The sequence below is a fragment of the Macaca nemestrina genome, chromosome 6, assembly GCF_043159975.1.
Source record: "Macaca nemestrina isolate mMacNem1 chromosome 6, mMacNem.hap1, whole genome shotgun sequence".
Classification (NCBI taxonomy): Eukaryota; Metazoa; Chordata; class Mammalia; order Primates; family Cercopithecidae; genus Macaca; species Macaca nemestrina.
This window is the reverse complement of record NC_092130.1, coordinates 174,739,550-174,754,254: the sequence shown is the minus strand read 5'-3', so window position 1 is coordinate 174,754,254 and position 14,705 is coordinate 174,739,550.

Genomic DNA, 14,705 nt, shown 5'->3' with positions numbered 1-14,705 from the left:
ATAGTAATATAGGACATCAGTATCTCGCTATTTTTAAAGTAAGTGCTTCCAATATTTTATCATTACAATGATTCTTTGTGTGTATCTTTAGATAATTCTTTGTCAGGTTAGGAACATTTACTGTTTGTTACTCCTAGTCTTAAAAGAAGGTTTTTATTTCTCATTTCGATTGGGTAATTTTATCACATGCTTTTTCTATATCTACTGAGATGATTTCCTCTTTCAAAACAGTAATGATTTTTACATTTTCCAATATTAAATCATCTTTGAGTTTCTAGGCAATTTCTAGATATTAATTTTCAATTTTCTACACTGAAGGGTGCAGCTTGCTATTTTGTTAGGATCCTTCCATACATCTTCATAAGCGAGGTGGGCTTACAATTCGGTTTTCTTGTACTGTCTTTGTTTAGTTTTGGTTTTAAGGTGAGACCTGTCTCATCAAATGAGGGAGGAAAATTCTCTCAAATAAACTAACTTTTCTAAATCAACTTATTGGCCTCCTCAAACAAACTTGTTCATCCCAGTGAGCAAGATGGGAAGGAATTCAAAATGGGACAAGAGGGGCACTTTATAGTTGTTAATATATACACAAGCAATGTTTTTTGGAGACTGAGTATGTCAGTGTTCCTCAGCTGGGACACAAATTAAAATCTCTTAGGGATCTTTTATAAAAATGCTTATGAGGTACCTATCAGCCCAATTAAATTTGAATCTCAGGGGTGTTGGGCCAAGCCATTGTAATTATGAAGAGCCGCCTTGAATAAGTCTAATCTGTAGCCAGGGTTAGAAACATTTTTCCACGTGGCAATCTCACGTACTCTCTGTCATCTTTTTTTTTTTTTAAATACTTTAAGTTCTAGGGTACATGTACACAACGTGCAGGTTTGTTACATATGTATACATGTGCCATGTTAGTGTGCTGCACCCATTAATTTGTCATTTACATTAGGTATATCTCCTAATGCTATCCCTCCTCCCTCCCCCCTCCCACAATAGGCCCCGATGTGTGATGTTCCCCTTCCTGTGTCCAAGTGATCTCATTTTTCAATTCCCACCTATGAGTGAGAACATGCAGTGTTTGGTTTTCGGTTCTTGCAATAGTTTGCTGAGAATGATGGTTTCCAGCTGCACCCATGTCCCTACAAAGGACACGAACTCATCCTTTTTTATGGCTGCATAGTATTCCATGGTGTATATGTGCCATATTTTCTTAATCCAGTCTGTCACTGATGGACATTTGGGTTGATTCCAAGTCTTTGCTATTGTGAATAGTGCCGCAGTAAACATATGTGTGCATGTGTCTTTGTAGCAGCATGATGCACCTTATAGTGAACTGGTCCATCAGTTTATCAACCAACGAGCATTTGCCAACTGCTGACATATTTCTGGAAACACAACAGGCTTAACTGAATTGGTGTGATATGGTTCTTTTCTCCATGTACAGGCGCACTGGGAAGAAAGAGTGACCACCTGGGTTTCCGTTAGAGAACAATCTATTAAAACAATCTGTGCATTAACAATGAAGCTGATCACAGCATAAACACAGACAGTTGACAATATGCTATTGAATAAATTATGGCTCATTTATTCAATGAACCTAGTCAACTACAAAAAGATGTTAATGAACTAGTGTTCACGCAGATGACAAAACTGTAGGTGCTAATAATCACATTTTGTAACATATCTTGATATAAAAAAAGTTAAATGAATAAGGAACAAATAACAGTATTAATTGCCCTGTGTTTAAAAAGAAGAACTGTTCAAAGGGTACAAAGTTTTAGGCAGGAGGAATAAGTTTTTGTGATCTATTAATAATAATATATTGCATATTTCAAAATCGCTAAATGTTCTCGTCACAAAAAAAGGTAAGTATGTGAGGTGATGGATATGTTAATTAGCTTGATTTATTTACTCTACAATGTATACATATATTATAACATCACACTGAATCCCATAAATATATACAATTATTATTTGTCAATTTAAAATAAAATAAGAAAATAGGAATTATTTCATTTTGCTTTTATTTTTTCCCAGCCTCTTTGCAATGCATTGGAATTTCTTATGCAATAAAAAAATGCAAAATATAGCAAGAGACAGTTACAAGGTGGTTTATTTTATTTAAGTCATTTTTGTTACAACAAAAATTTTGCTCCTTTTGGCTCTAGCGCTGAAGAGCAGGGGTTTTATATGGAACTTTCACATTAAGAACTGAACAAAGTCCAGTTAGCCTAGAACTAGAACTCAGAAACTCAGGTGTAGCGCCTTCACTGGGCTCCTCTCTTCAAGAGCCTGCTCCTTCCTCAGTCTCCCTAGAAGTCTAGTTAGCTTGAGAGTGTAACTTGCCGTGGAGTGACCCAGACTGTCGCCATGGCAACATGATCTTTTGATACAGTGCTCATCCCTTTAGGCAAGTTGCTCCATCTTCCCAAGACTTAGTTTGTCACGTACAAATAAAGATATAATAGAACAACCTCAAATATATGTTTGAGAATGATATTTCTAGCAAAGTACCTGTTGCATCAAAAACTTTCCCCAAATGTTCACTATAAAATGTTTGTGTCCTTACTTGTTGAAGATGGGCAACCAAGCTTCAGCATGTCCACAGCACGAGGGCACAGGGAGCCCAAGACCACGGCCCACCTGGGCATGAATGGTGCCTGTGGACCTGCAGAGTCGCTCTGGGTCGAGGGCAGCATGCAATAGAATATTACCTAGCCATAAAAAGAAATCCAATTCCAACACATGCGACAACATGAATGAACCTTGAGGACATTATGCTAAGTGAAATAAGCCAATTACACAAACAAAAATCAAATATGGTGACTCCACTTATATGAGACCTAGAATAGGCAAATTCATGGAGACAGGAAGTAGAATAGCAGTGACCAGGGCTGGGCAAAGATGGGAATGGGGAGTTATTGTTTAATAGCCTAGAGTTTTGGTTTAGGATGATGAAAATATTTTGAAACAGTAATGATAGTTGCACATCATGAATGTACTTAATCCCACAGAATTATACATTTAAAATGATTAAACTGCTCTGGGCATGGTGGCTCGCACCTGTAATCCAAGTACTTTGGGAGACTGAGACAGGCAGGTCACCTGAAGTCAGGAGTTCGAGACCAGACTGGCCAACATGGCGAAATCCCATCTCTACTAAAAATACAAAAATTAGCCAGGCATGGTGGCGCACGCCTGTAATCTCAGCTACTCAGGAGGCTGAGGCAGGAGAATCACTTGAACCTGGGAGGCAGAAGTTGCAGTGAGTCGAGATTACACCACTGCATTCCAGAAAAAAAAAAAATTAAACTGATAAATTTTATATAAAATATGTGTGTGTGTGTGTATATATATATATATATAACTACAATAATAAAACTAAAACAAACAAAAAATCCCACAAATTTATTATCTCATGGTGTCTGTGGAGCCTGGGACTCAGAGGCTCACCAGGCTGAAATGAGGGTTTGAGTAAATTGTCCTCATCTGGAGGCTTCACCGGGGAAAGATCCACCTTCCATCTTTTTGGGGTTATAGGGAATTTAGCAGGATGGAGGTCTCTGTTGTCTTTCTAGCTGCCAGCCAGGGACCACTCTCAGCTTCTAAAGACCACCTGCAGGCCCCTGCCATGTGGCCCCTGGCAAGGGTCCCTCACATGTGCCATCTCTGGCTCCAGGAAGGGACTGTCTCTTGTAAGGACTCACCTGATCAGGTCGGGCTCTCCAGGGTAGTCTCGCTTCTGATAACTCAAAGTCAGCTGACTGGCAGCCTTTTCATGGGCGTGATGTTCCATCACATTCTGCAGGGCTGCCTGCCACCCAGGGAAAGGGATTACCCAGGGCATACCCACCAGGGAACGGGAATCCTGAAGGCCATCTTAGAACTCTGCCCATCACACCTTCCCCTGCACATTAGACATCTCACATCATCTCATGTACCCGAAAGTACCCAGGTGATGACCGGTGCACACTGAGGCTCTCCACTTCACTTGTGGAGCCTCGGGGGAAAGAAGGTTTTAGTCTGGGGTGCTGAAGGAATAAAGCTGAGTCTTGACTTTTCCGGAGGGCCCTGCCTGTGTGTAACACCTGGGGAGCATCACTTGTAAGACACGCGCATTTGGAAGGGCCAGCGCGAGCTGCTCCACCTCACTGGACAACGAGGCCCCTGGTGATTTCCAATTAGGCTGAGCTCACTGGCTTAATAGTCCAGCCCCAGCTGTTGCCTGGGCTTGAAAGAAAGAAAACTGGGTCAAGCAAATGATTTCAGGCATCCAGAGCCATTATTTCCACTAACCAGCCTGTCTGCCCTCTGGATACTGTCAGTGCTTTGAGAATGGGCTGGGCTGTAGTTTCTCCACCATAGCTGCCCATTAAGACCACCCAGGGACCCACCCACCCAGACGTATCATCTCAGGTTCTCTAAGATGGGCCCAAGGTTTTCTCAAAGCCACTCGGGTGATTCTAATGGCCAGCCCGGGTGGAGAACCACTAGATTGGATAATCATTTGGGAAACAACTTTTCACAGGATGAAAATTAAAATAGCAGTTGACTTTGTTGAAGGGGATTCAGTTTATTAGAGCAAGAAGTAGAGCCCTGCAGGGAGTGGAATGCATTTTGGAAAGAAATTGGTTTCGTGCAAATGGGGAGGAAATAGCTTCTTTCAGGACATCCAGACGCATTCTATGAGTGCTCATGGAGTACTCCCAAGTGCAGGGTGCTAAGACACAGACAGTTGTGCACAAGCTCCTGCCTCCTGGAGCTGATAGTCTCCTGGAAATGTACATTAGCAACACAACGTGTCCTTAAAGCTGCTAAGATCCTGAACTTGTTTTTAAACTGGAGCGCAGCAGAATTCAACTCTGCCTTGCAGTTTCCTGTAGGTGAGAAAAATCACATCACAGTTATGTTAGGAGAAAACACATCCTGAAAATTTATGAATGAAATGATAGTGTCGTGTGTGTGTGTGTGTGTGTGTGTGTGTATGTGTGCGCGCATCAGGGGACCTGTCCGCATAGGCATAACTAGATTAGCCAAAGTTGTCACTTGTTGGAGTTGGGTGACAGCTGCATGAGGAAGGGTCATTGTGCCATTCTCCCCACTTTTGTATGCTTGAAATTTTCCATGACAGAAACTTAACTAAATTAAATTAATAAATCAAGAGACAAAAGAATAACATATTGTGATGGTTAATACTGAGTGTCAACTTGATTGGATTGAAGGATGCAAAGTGCTGCTTCTGGGTGTGTCTGTGAGGGTGTTGCCAAAGGAGATTAACATTTGACTCAGTGGGCTGGGGAAGGCAGACCCACCCTTAATCTTGGTGGGCATCATCTAATCAGCTGCCAGCGTGGCTAGAATATTAAGCAGGCAGAAAAATGTGAAAAGGCGAGACCGGCCTAGGCTCCCAGCCCACATCTTCCTCCCATGCTGGGAGCTTCCTGCCCTCGAACATCGGACTCCAAGTTCTGCAGTTTTTGGACTTGCACTGGCTCTCTTGCTCCTCAAGCTTGTGGACGGCCTATTGTGGGACCTTGTGATCATGTGAGTTAATACTTAATAAACTCCCCCTTTTATATTTATATGTATATATATAATACGTGTGTGTGTGTATATATCCTATTAGTTCTATCCCTCTAGAGAACCCTAATACACATAGCAATTAAAATTTTAAAGGTGTATTTAAAAAAAAAAAAAAGCTGAGAGTTCAAAGTGGAGCAGAGAACTGCTGTATAAAACCCTTAGCAATACTGAACTTTTTAAACTCTGCACGTTACTACCTGGCACACATACAAGTCTAGAAAGCAGACTTCTGCAAAACCCCATTTCGGGCTGCAAGCCCTGCCACAGCCTGTTGACTGATGACATGGAAATTGTCTGTTGTGGTGTTTGCCTCCCTTAGAGCATGCATGGGGAGCAGCCTCAGGGCCCACAGGCCTGAACCCCCAGCCCGCGGTACAGTGTGCAACCCAGAGAGGGCCTGAAAAATCAACAGTTATTTACAAAATGGAAATGAATCAACACAAGCACTGTTTCTCCCCGTATCAAGTCTGGTCAAGCCCCTGTGGAAAATGTTTCCTGTTTGGGGATCCACATTTCCAAAGAACACATTGGACAGAGTCAAGAAGAAAGGCCTTAGCCAAGGCTACCAGCAGAGGCACAGGCCAGGGTAGGCGGAACAGTACAGGCCCCAGCTGCTTCTCCACAGCACACCCAATGGAGGACAAGTGGGTTTCTCTTCTGGAAACAGGGGATAAGCCGCATTAGAGATGCACTGAAGACCCCTGCTGAGTGACATCTTCACAGGCCCAGGTCCTGCCTGTTTTCTCACCAGCCATCCTGAGTACACATCTCAGGGGCAGAGCCTCGCTATGTTGCCTAGGCTGGTTTCAAACTCCTGAGCTCAAGAGATCCTCACAGGAGACTTTCAAAAGAAAACACAAAGCCTTTTGGGATTTGGAACATTGAATTGCAACATTGAAAATGCAGGACTCAGATCAGCGGGGAGGACCCGAGCCTCGAAGGGGGATGCCAAGACCCCGAGGTGGCAGTTCCAGGCTTCGCGACTGGGCTACACAGTGCCGGCTTCCTGGTCTCACAGGGAAACAGGTATCGGCCTCCAACAGCCCCCAGTGTGTGCAGGGCGATCCCGCACAGGAGAAGCCTGGGGTGATGGCTCTGCGGTGAGCAAGCTGGCTGGGCTGAACTACACGGCCCAAAATGCTCCGTCCCCTGAGGTCCTGGTGGGGCGGACAGCAATGGATATTCTCTCCTGAGAATTTTAGGGGAGGGAGTCAACCTCTCTGTAGCCTGGAAGGTCTGCTGCATGAATCAGCAGCCGGATCTACATCTGCTCTATCCTCGGCGCCCCTCCCCATTGGCCTGTGGCTCTCCCACACCCGCAGCAGGCTGTGTGAGCCCCGGGATGAAGGCCCAGCCTCTGCAGGACACCCTCTCACCGAGGTCAGAGGCAGTGAGGACGGATGCGGGTCCCAGTCCATCCTCAGGAGGTCCTGGCTTGCGGGGGCCCAGCTCATCCTCGTGGAGTCTCCCCTTGTGTTTAGGGGGTTCCCTGCCTGATCACCTCCCTGTGGGCTTCATCACTAGCCTCTCAATGGCACAGGCTCAGTCCCTGCAGCAAATCCCCACTCACGGTCAGCTTCTCTGATGGAAGTCTGTCCGACAACCACTAAATCGGGGGATCCCTCGGCCTAAACTGACCTCAGCGGCTGAGGTCCTGGGTCACCGCACTGACCTGTCACTCCTGCGCTCCACCAAGTTCTGCCAGACACAGTTGAGTACGTGAGGGCAGCGTCCCTGGCTCAGGGCAGATGGCCGTCCCAGATTCTTTTTATTTAGCGATGCTCATTGCAATCCTACTTTGCTGCACACGGCTTCTGCTTCTACGGGCTCCAAAGGCCTTGGAGAAACAGCCTGGATGGCTGGTTAAAGGCGTCACATTTTGAGACCGGGCATGAGTAGAGCCGGGGTTCCCAATTCCTGGCCTCGGAGCAGGTTTCTCACCCTGGGCACTGCTGCCACAGGTCTGCTGTGTGCACTGAGGACATTCAGGGGCACCCCTGGCCTTCGCCCACCTGATACCAAGTGTACCCTTCCCCACAAGTTGTAGCAACCAAAATGTTTCCAGACATTACATGAGGCAAAATCGTCCCTGGTGGGGAACCACCGCCTTTGACGTGGACCAGATAAATAAAGACCGAGATAGGTGAGGAGGAGGGCTGCACACTGTCCTTTTTGGGGGAAGATCTGCCCTGGATTTCCAGGTTAAGTACTTCTTATTCTCTTGGCGTTAAATGGCCCTTTCTCTCTTGAAGATCTTGATGATCCAGAAAGGTTGTGTTTCATGATCCTTCTTGGCAATCACATTTTGGTCCCCACAGTGGCCTTTGAGAACTGTGTTGGTCTATGAAATCTGAAAGCTTGAGATAGCTGCAGATGTCTCCAGCCTGGTTGGTGGGCTTCTCTGCTGGTGTTCCCAGCAAGTCCCACAGTGCCTCGTGTGGCACGTGCGATGCAGAGCGAGACGTGAGTCCACAGGATCCCTGGCGTGTCTGCTAAAACACAAGTGGTGGTGGCTGAGCTCTGCTCTATCAACAGCGAGCTCTGTGTCAGTAGCCTGAGCTCCTCTCTTATGGCTGATCTTCATTTATTTCTACAACTATGCCTCTCAGACTGCTCTCCTCCAGCCTTGCACATGCCAGGGGGCGGCCCTGGTTGGCACTGCTCTGTTCTGCCCTCTTTGCTGCTCTTCTGAAGGTCACACTCTCCTTTGACCCTGTGCCCCACGCCCCCACCCTGGGGAATCCTCTCAAAGCACTCTGTCCCTTTCTCCCCTCCCTGCTCCGTGGCTCTACTCCTCTTTCTGCCCTTACTTGTTCTCCAGGTGGGGATGTCGGATAAGATACAGGCTGGGCATTACATTTGAATTTCAGATAATGAATACTTTTTTAGCAAAAGTGTGCCCAGAATATTGCATGGGACATACTATGCTTTAAAGCTGTATTTGCATTGCTGATCTGCCATTCACACGGAACTGGGGACCCTGCATTTGTATTTGCTAAATTTGGCAACCCCTGGCTTCCCCAGCTGAACGTTTGCCACATCCAGACTCCTCTTGTCAGCATTTCTGTCCCAGCCTTCTCTGTGTGTCACTCACAGTCACTCCTCCTGGCGCTCCCCTGGTTTCCTCGTAGGCATGTTAACAGCCATTGTTCACCCACAGGCCAGGGATGATGAAAGAATAGCTCCTGGCAGCAGGGCCACTATCCTCAAGATGTCAAAGGGGGAGTGAAGGGTCAGGGAGCTGCTGCAGTGCTCAGGGCGCACACGCACCACGGGCCGCCAAAGGAGGGGTCCCAAGGCAGACCCAGCTCAAGAAGCTGGCAGGAAATGTGCACCACATCTGTGCTCTCCAAAAGCCACCGCAGCTGGAGACAGGTGCCCTGACCACTGCTGAAGGGCCCCACGGTCACATACATCTCATGAATCAGATTCTCATAGCAACATTGTGTGCTCCCCTTTCCTCCTCATTTCAGATGGGAAGCTGAGGACACACAGCTGGGCTGGACCCGTGCTGCTGCCACATCGTTTGGTTGGGTGTTCCCCTTGTATGGCAGACTGAGTAAATTACAGAGAGCAAGTGACTCTCTCCCCTCTCCTGTCCTGAGGCATCAAGGGCTATGAGCTGAGAAGTCAGGGAGGGACCTGCTGAGAATGACCCCAAGCTGGAAAATGCCAAGTGTTGTTGGGCACACCTGCTAAGGGTGGTCTTTTGTGCTCAAGGAATGCTTTTGACTTGATCAGAGCCCACACTCTGTGATGACAGCTATTAACTTGATAAACTGCAAATACATTTGTCCAGGAGAAAGGATGACCCCAGAGGCCACGCTGTTACGCTCAGTAGGTGATGGCCCAATTTTGCATGTCCACAGCCAAGATATCCCAGCGTCTCTTTTCTGATGGGCTGCATAAATCAAATGCCCGTTAAACCAGCTCCACCATCCTGCTGCTCCCCTCGTTGCTGAGTGAAATGAATCTTCAATGAATCATTGGCCACACTTCACTATATTTTAAAATTATACTCAGGTCCCGTGATAGCATGCTTGTGTTTATCATGTTCTGCATACACTGCAAATCAAGTCATGTTAAAAAAAATATTATTCAGTAAAAGTCTGGCATTATGATTTATCTATAGACTAATATGTGTCTTGTCCTCTAATACCAACATTATGTCTTTAAAAAGAAAGTAGGCTGAGCGTGGTGGCTCATGCCTGTAATCCCAGCATTTTGGGAGGCTGAGGCAGGCAAATCATGAGGTCAGGAGTTCGAGATCAGCCTGGCCAGCATGGTGAAACCCTGTCTTTACTAAAAATACAAAATATTAGCCAGGCATGGTGGTGCGCACCTGTAATCCCAGCTACTCGGGAGGCTGAGGCAGGAGAACTGCTTGAACCCGGGAGGCAAATGTTGCAGTGAGCCAAGATTGTACCACTGCACTCCAGCCTGGGTGACAGAGCAAGACTCTGTCTCAAACAAAAAAAAAAAAAAAGAAAAGAAGGAAAGAAAAAGAAAGGAAGGAAGGGAGGGAGGGATGGAGGGAGGGAGGGAGGGAGGGAGGAAGGAAGGAAGGAAGGAAGGAAGGAAGGAAGGAAGGAAGGAAGGAAGGAAGGAAGGAAGGAAGGAAACAGCTTGTTAGAACAGCATCCAGCATCGAGGCAGTAGCCACTGGAACCCCGCCCTCTGGGAAGGCTACCACCAGCTCTGGTGTCCTGAGCGACACCACCAGGCTGACTGGGGGCGTGTTTCACATTTCAAGTCCAGTGACAGTGCCATTTCCATATCTATAAAACCCAGAGGAGTCAGCGCTATTATGGGGAGTAGCCATGGCAGCAGGTCCTCTCAGGTAACCCTAATTTGGACAGGAAAGGAGGCAGCCCACAGGAGTGTCTCCAGGGGGGACCCAATGTGAGGGGAAGCCAGGCAGTCATCTCATGGAGAATGCAGGGGACCTGGGCTCCAGCCTCACCTTAGCCCTCCCTCAATAGCAAAGCAGGTGGATAGGGGACCTGTAAGACCCAGCTGTGGGGGAGAGTCTATTGCAAAATTCCTAGAAGCAAAGCTGTGTTATCCCTCAAAACCATTAGTCAAAGAGCCCAATAGTGTTCCAAGAAAGTCCTGGTTTCTCACAGATCTTAGCCACCCAACATTCAAGAGTAAAGTTTCTTCTCAAAGCCTCACCCAGTCGCTTCATTTCTTCTACCCCTGGCATCCTTCAAGGGCCAGCATGCCCTGCAATGTTTCTTTTTCTCTACACTCACTTCCTCCTTGAGCAAAATTTCTTGTGACTCATGGCAACAAGAAAAGAAAAAGCATTTGCCCTTCCTGTATCTCTCTCCTCCCAAATGATGCCAAATGCTACACAAAGAAAAAGAAAGAAATAAAAGAAAAGAAAAAAGAAAAGAAATAAACAGGATGTACCTTAAATTACAAGTGGATATTGAATGCTCATCAGTTTGGGAACACTCTATGATCCAGGGTTGCAATGGAGAAACACAGGACAGAATCCTTAAGGCATGTAGAGAGAGAGACAGACAGAGAGACAGAGACAGAGAGCTTTATTTAAAGGCATTAGTTTACTAGATTATCAGGGCTGGCAAGTTCAAATCCATAGGGCAGGCCATCTGGAATGCAGGCTGGAAACTCCGGGGCAGGAGCTGTTGCTGCCACCTTGAGGCAGAATTTCTTCTTTCTCTGGGAAACCTGTTTTGTTCTTAAGGTCTTCCACTGATGAGATGAGACCCACCCACATTTTCGAGGGTAGCCTTCCTGACTTAAAACCAATTGATTGCAGATGTTAATTGATTGCAGATGTTAACTGACTGCAGATGTTAACTTCAGCTACAAAATACCTTTGAGGCAACACCTGAATTAGTGTTGGATTAAATAAGTGGATGTGAGAACTTAGCCAAGTTGACTCATGAAACTGATGATCACAAAATACAGAATTAACCTTCCAGTATGGTGATGTGCACCTGTAGTACCAGCTACTTGGGAGGCTGAGTGGGGATGATTTCTTGAGCCGATGAGGTCAAGGCTGCAGTGAGCTGTGACTGCACCATGGCACTCCAGCCTGGGCAACACAGTGAGATCCTGTCTCAAAAAATAGAAAAGGAAAAATTAACCTTCCAACTAGAGTGTGCATCATTCTCCTGCCATTTTGGGCTGCCCAGACAGGCGACACTGACTGGCATCTCCAGAGACACAAGGCAATGGTGCTTGAGTCATCCCCAGACAGCAAGACACACACAGTGAGCTCTCAACCCTCTGCCCATGGGCCCTCTGAATATACATGGACAAAAATGAGAAACCTGTCCTCCAAAACTCCCAACCAAAGTAAGAGACCACAGGTTTAGAACTCAAGAGATGGTTTCAGCTCTTCTCGCTCCCTGTCCAATACCATGTATGGCTGGGAAATGAAGGCCTGAGCAGGCGTCCATGTGACTCTCCCAAGTAGCAGAGGATGCAGGACTGGCCATCAGGCCCACCTCATGTATTCTATTTGAAAACGCTGCTGTCCACGTGACTACAAACCCCACATGACTAGAGCCACCAGTTCCTCTTTACCCTGGTTCAGTTAGAAGGGACAAGGATTATTCAAATAATCCCCCACCTCCCTTCATCTCAAAACCTGTCCATATCATATCAAGAAAAAAAGATCCATTGAACGTTTCTCATGTGTTATAGCAGGATATTGATTTCAGAGAAGTTGAGATTTGCAGTCCTCAGGAACAGTGTCTCTGTGCATAGGTGGGGTGTATAGGGGAGTGGCACAAGGGCCCCCGGATCTGCTGTGCCCCACCCTTCACTGGGGAGCCAGGTACCATGAGCTTTGGAAGGCGACCCAAGTATGGGCTGCTGCCCTGCAGTCCCAGCTCTGTGACTCAGGATGAACGCCCTTCCCCATCCATCCTCTAAAATGAACAGGGAGGGCTAATTGAGCCCTAAAATTCTGAGTGTTGGCAGATAATGATATTCTTCTGTGACTACGGAAGTTTATAGTTGTTATATTTTTCTGTCCATGACATCTCTTTGGTTTTAGCCATGACTTATTTGCTGCCACGTCCTTGGTGTGACAGGCGATCCCCGATCACTTTATACTATCCATTACTTCCATTGTTCCTTTGGGAAAATGCTGCCTGCTTTCCAAAGCAGTTTTTAGAAATGCGTTACACAATGCCTGTGGTGTCGGTGACCTCATCCATCCTTGTCGCCTGGTGAAAGAGCTTCTGTGATTGTTGGGAGGATCATCTGAGAGCTCTCTGCCACCCGTGGCTTCCTAAAGCAATGGTCCTGAAGGTGCAGAGGTGTGGAAAGGCCAGAGAAAGAAAGGCCCCAAAGTTACACTGCCTCCGAGTCACCTCCATGTCACCACAGATGCCACGGTGGGGAGGTGGGGTGACCAAAGGGGGCATTCCATATATTTGCAAGCACATCTCATAAACCACTGCACTCGCTTCCAAAGAAATCAATCCTCTTGGTACTTCCCGCGTGTCTTGGAGGCTTTTAGAATATTGGAATGTGTTCTTTCTTTGGAGAAATGCAAATTCCAGCCAAAGTTATCTCCCACCGTACGAAGGAAAGTCTCCTGAAAGTACCGGGTACATGGCACAAACGGAGATATTGTGCAAGGGCTGGTGGTGACCATCGACAGGAGATTGCGGGAATCACCTAAGTGGGCCGAAGTGGAGGCCATGCCTTTGGAATGTGCAGGTTCTAATGTCTCTCCAGTGGCCTCCATCCACATTTTTCTCTTCAGGACAGTGTGTTACCAGCCTACAGTCTCAGTGGGCAGGCACCAACCTCCACTTTTTGTGGATGACACCTCCTGCCGGGGCTGTACAGGGAACTCAGAGGAGCCCTGAAGCATGTGGATAAATTTAGGAAGCTGTATTCGTGCCTTTTCATGCTGCTAATAAAGATGTACCCGAAAGTGGACAATTTACAAAAAAAAAAAGAGAGAGAGAGAGATTTAATGGACTCATAGTTCCACGTGGCTGGGGAGGACTCACAACAATCATGGCAGAAGGTGAAAGGCACGTCTCACATGGTGGCAGACAAGAGAAGAGAATGAGAATCAAGCAAAAGGGGTTTCCCCCCTATAAAACTATCAGGTCTCATGAGATTTATTCACTACCATGAGAACAGTATGGGGAAAACCACCTCATGATTCAATTATCTCCCACCGGCTCCCTCCCACAACTCTTGGGAATTATGGGAACTACAATTCAAGATGAGATGTGGGTGGCAACACAGCCAAACCATATGAGCAGCTGTGCTGCAAGCCAGGCCCCGGTGGCCGGGAGCTCGGTTCCTCAGGCGAACTCGGTGAGGCCCAGATGGCGTCGTAGATACACAGGACATGAATTTGCTGTGTACATTCAACATCCCTCTAAAAGGCATGGGAACCAGTGCCACAGAGCAGGCAATTCCCTCTACCATGGTACTCATGAGCAGGGCTCCGTGGTGAGCGTGGCATGGGCAACCTCTGCTGCTATGCACGGGCAGTCTCGGTTCCCAGCCAGAGTTTGAGGACGGGTTTCCTCACCACAAGCCACTCCTTCATCAGAGGCTGACTTAGAGAAGGAAATCCACTCCAATTCTAGTGCAAAAGCCACCACGCTTTCATTCTGACCACACAAATGTTCTCCCATAGGAGTTTACTGTTTTTAAGTGCCCTATTTATTTTTAACAAGTAATACACAGATGTGGAACAAAATTTAAAGGTATACAATGTGTTCCCCTCTAATTGCTATCCACGAGGCACTCAGTCTCCTCTCGAGAGATGAGTCCTGGATCAGGTTCCCTGCATGTCTCTCCAGAGACATCCGTGTAAAGTAGACAGACACCAGAGATTCTGCCCATCTGCACCTTGATTTTCTGTGTTCACCGAGATGTATTAGAAACACGCATCAGCAAATACAGAGCTGCCTAACTCTTTCAGAAAGTGTGCGATGCCATTTCCTTTTGTGGATACGTGGTAATTTATTCAATCAGTTCCCTATTAGCAGGTGGTTTCCCATCCTTCACTCTTGCAATGCTGTGTGATTAACTTTGCGAGTCTGCCTCAAACACTTACCAAAAGATGTGTTGGATAAATTCCTGGAAATACAATTCCTAAGTCAAAA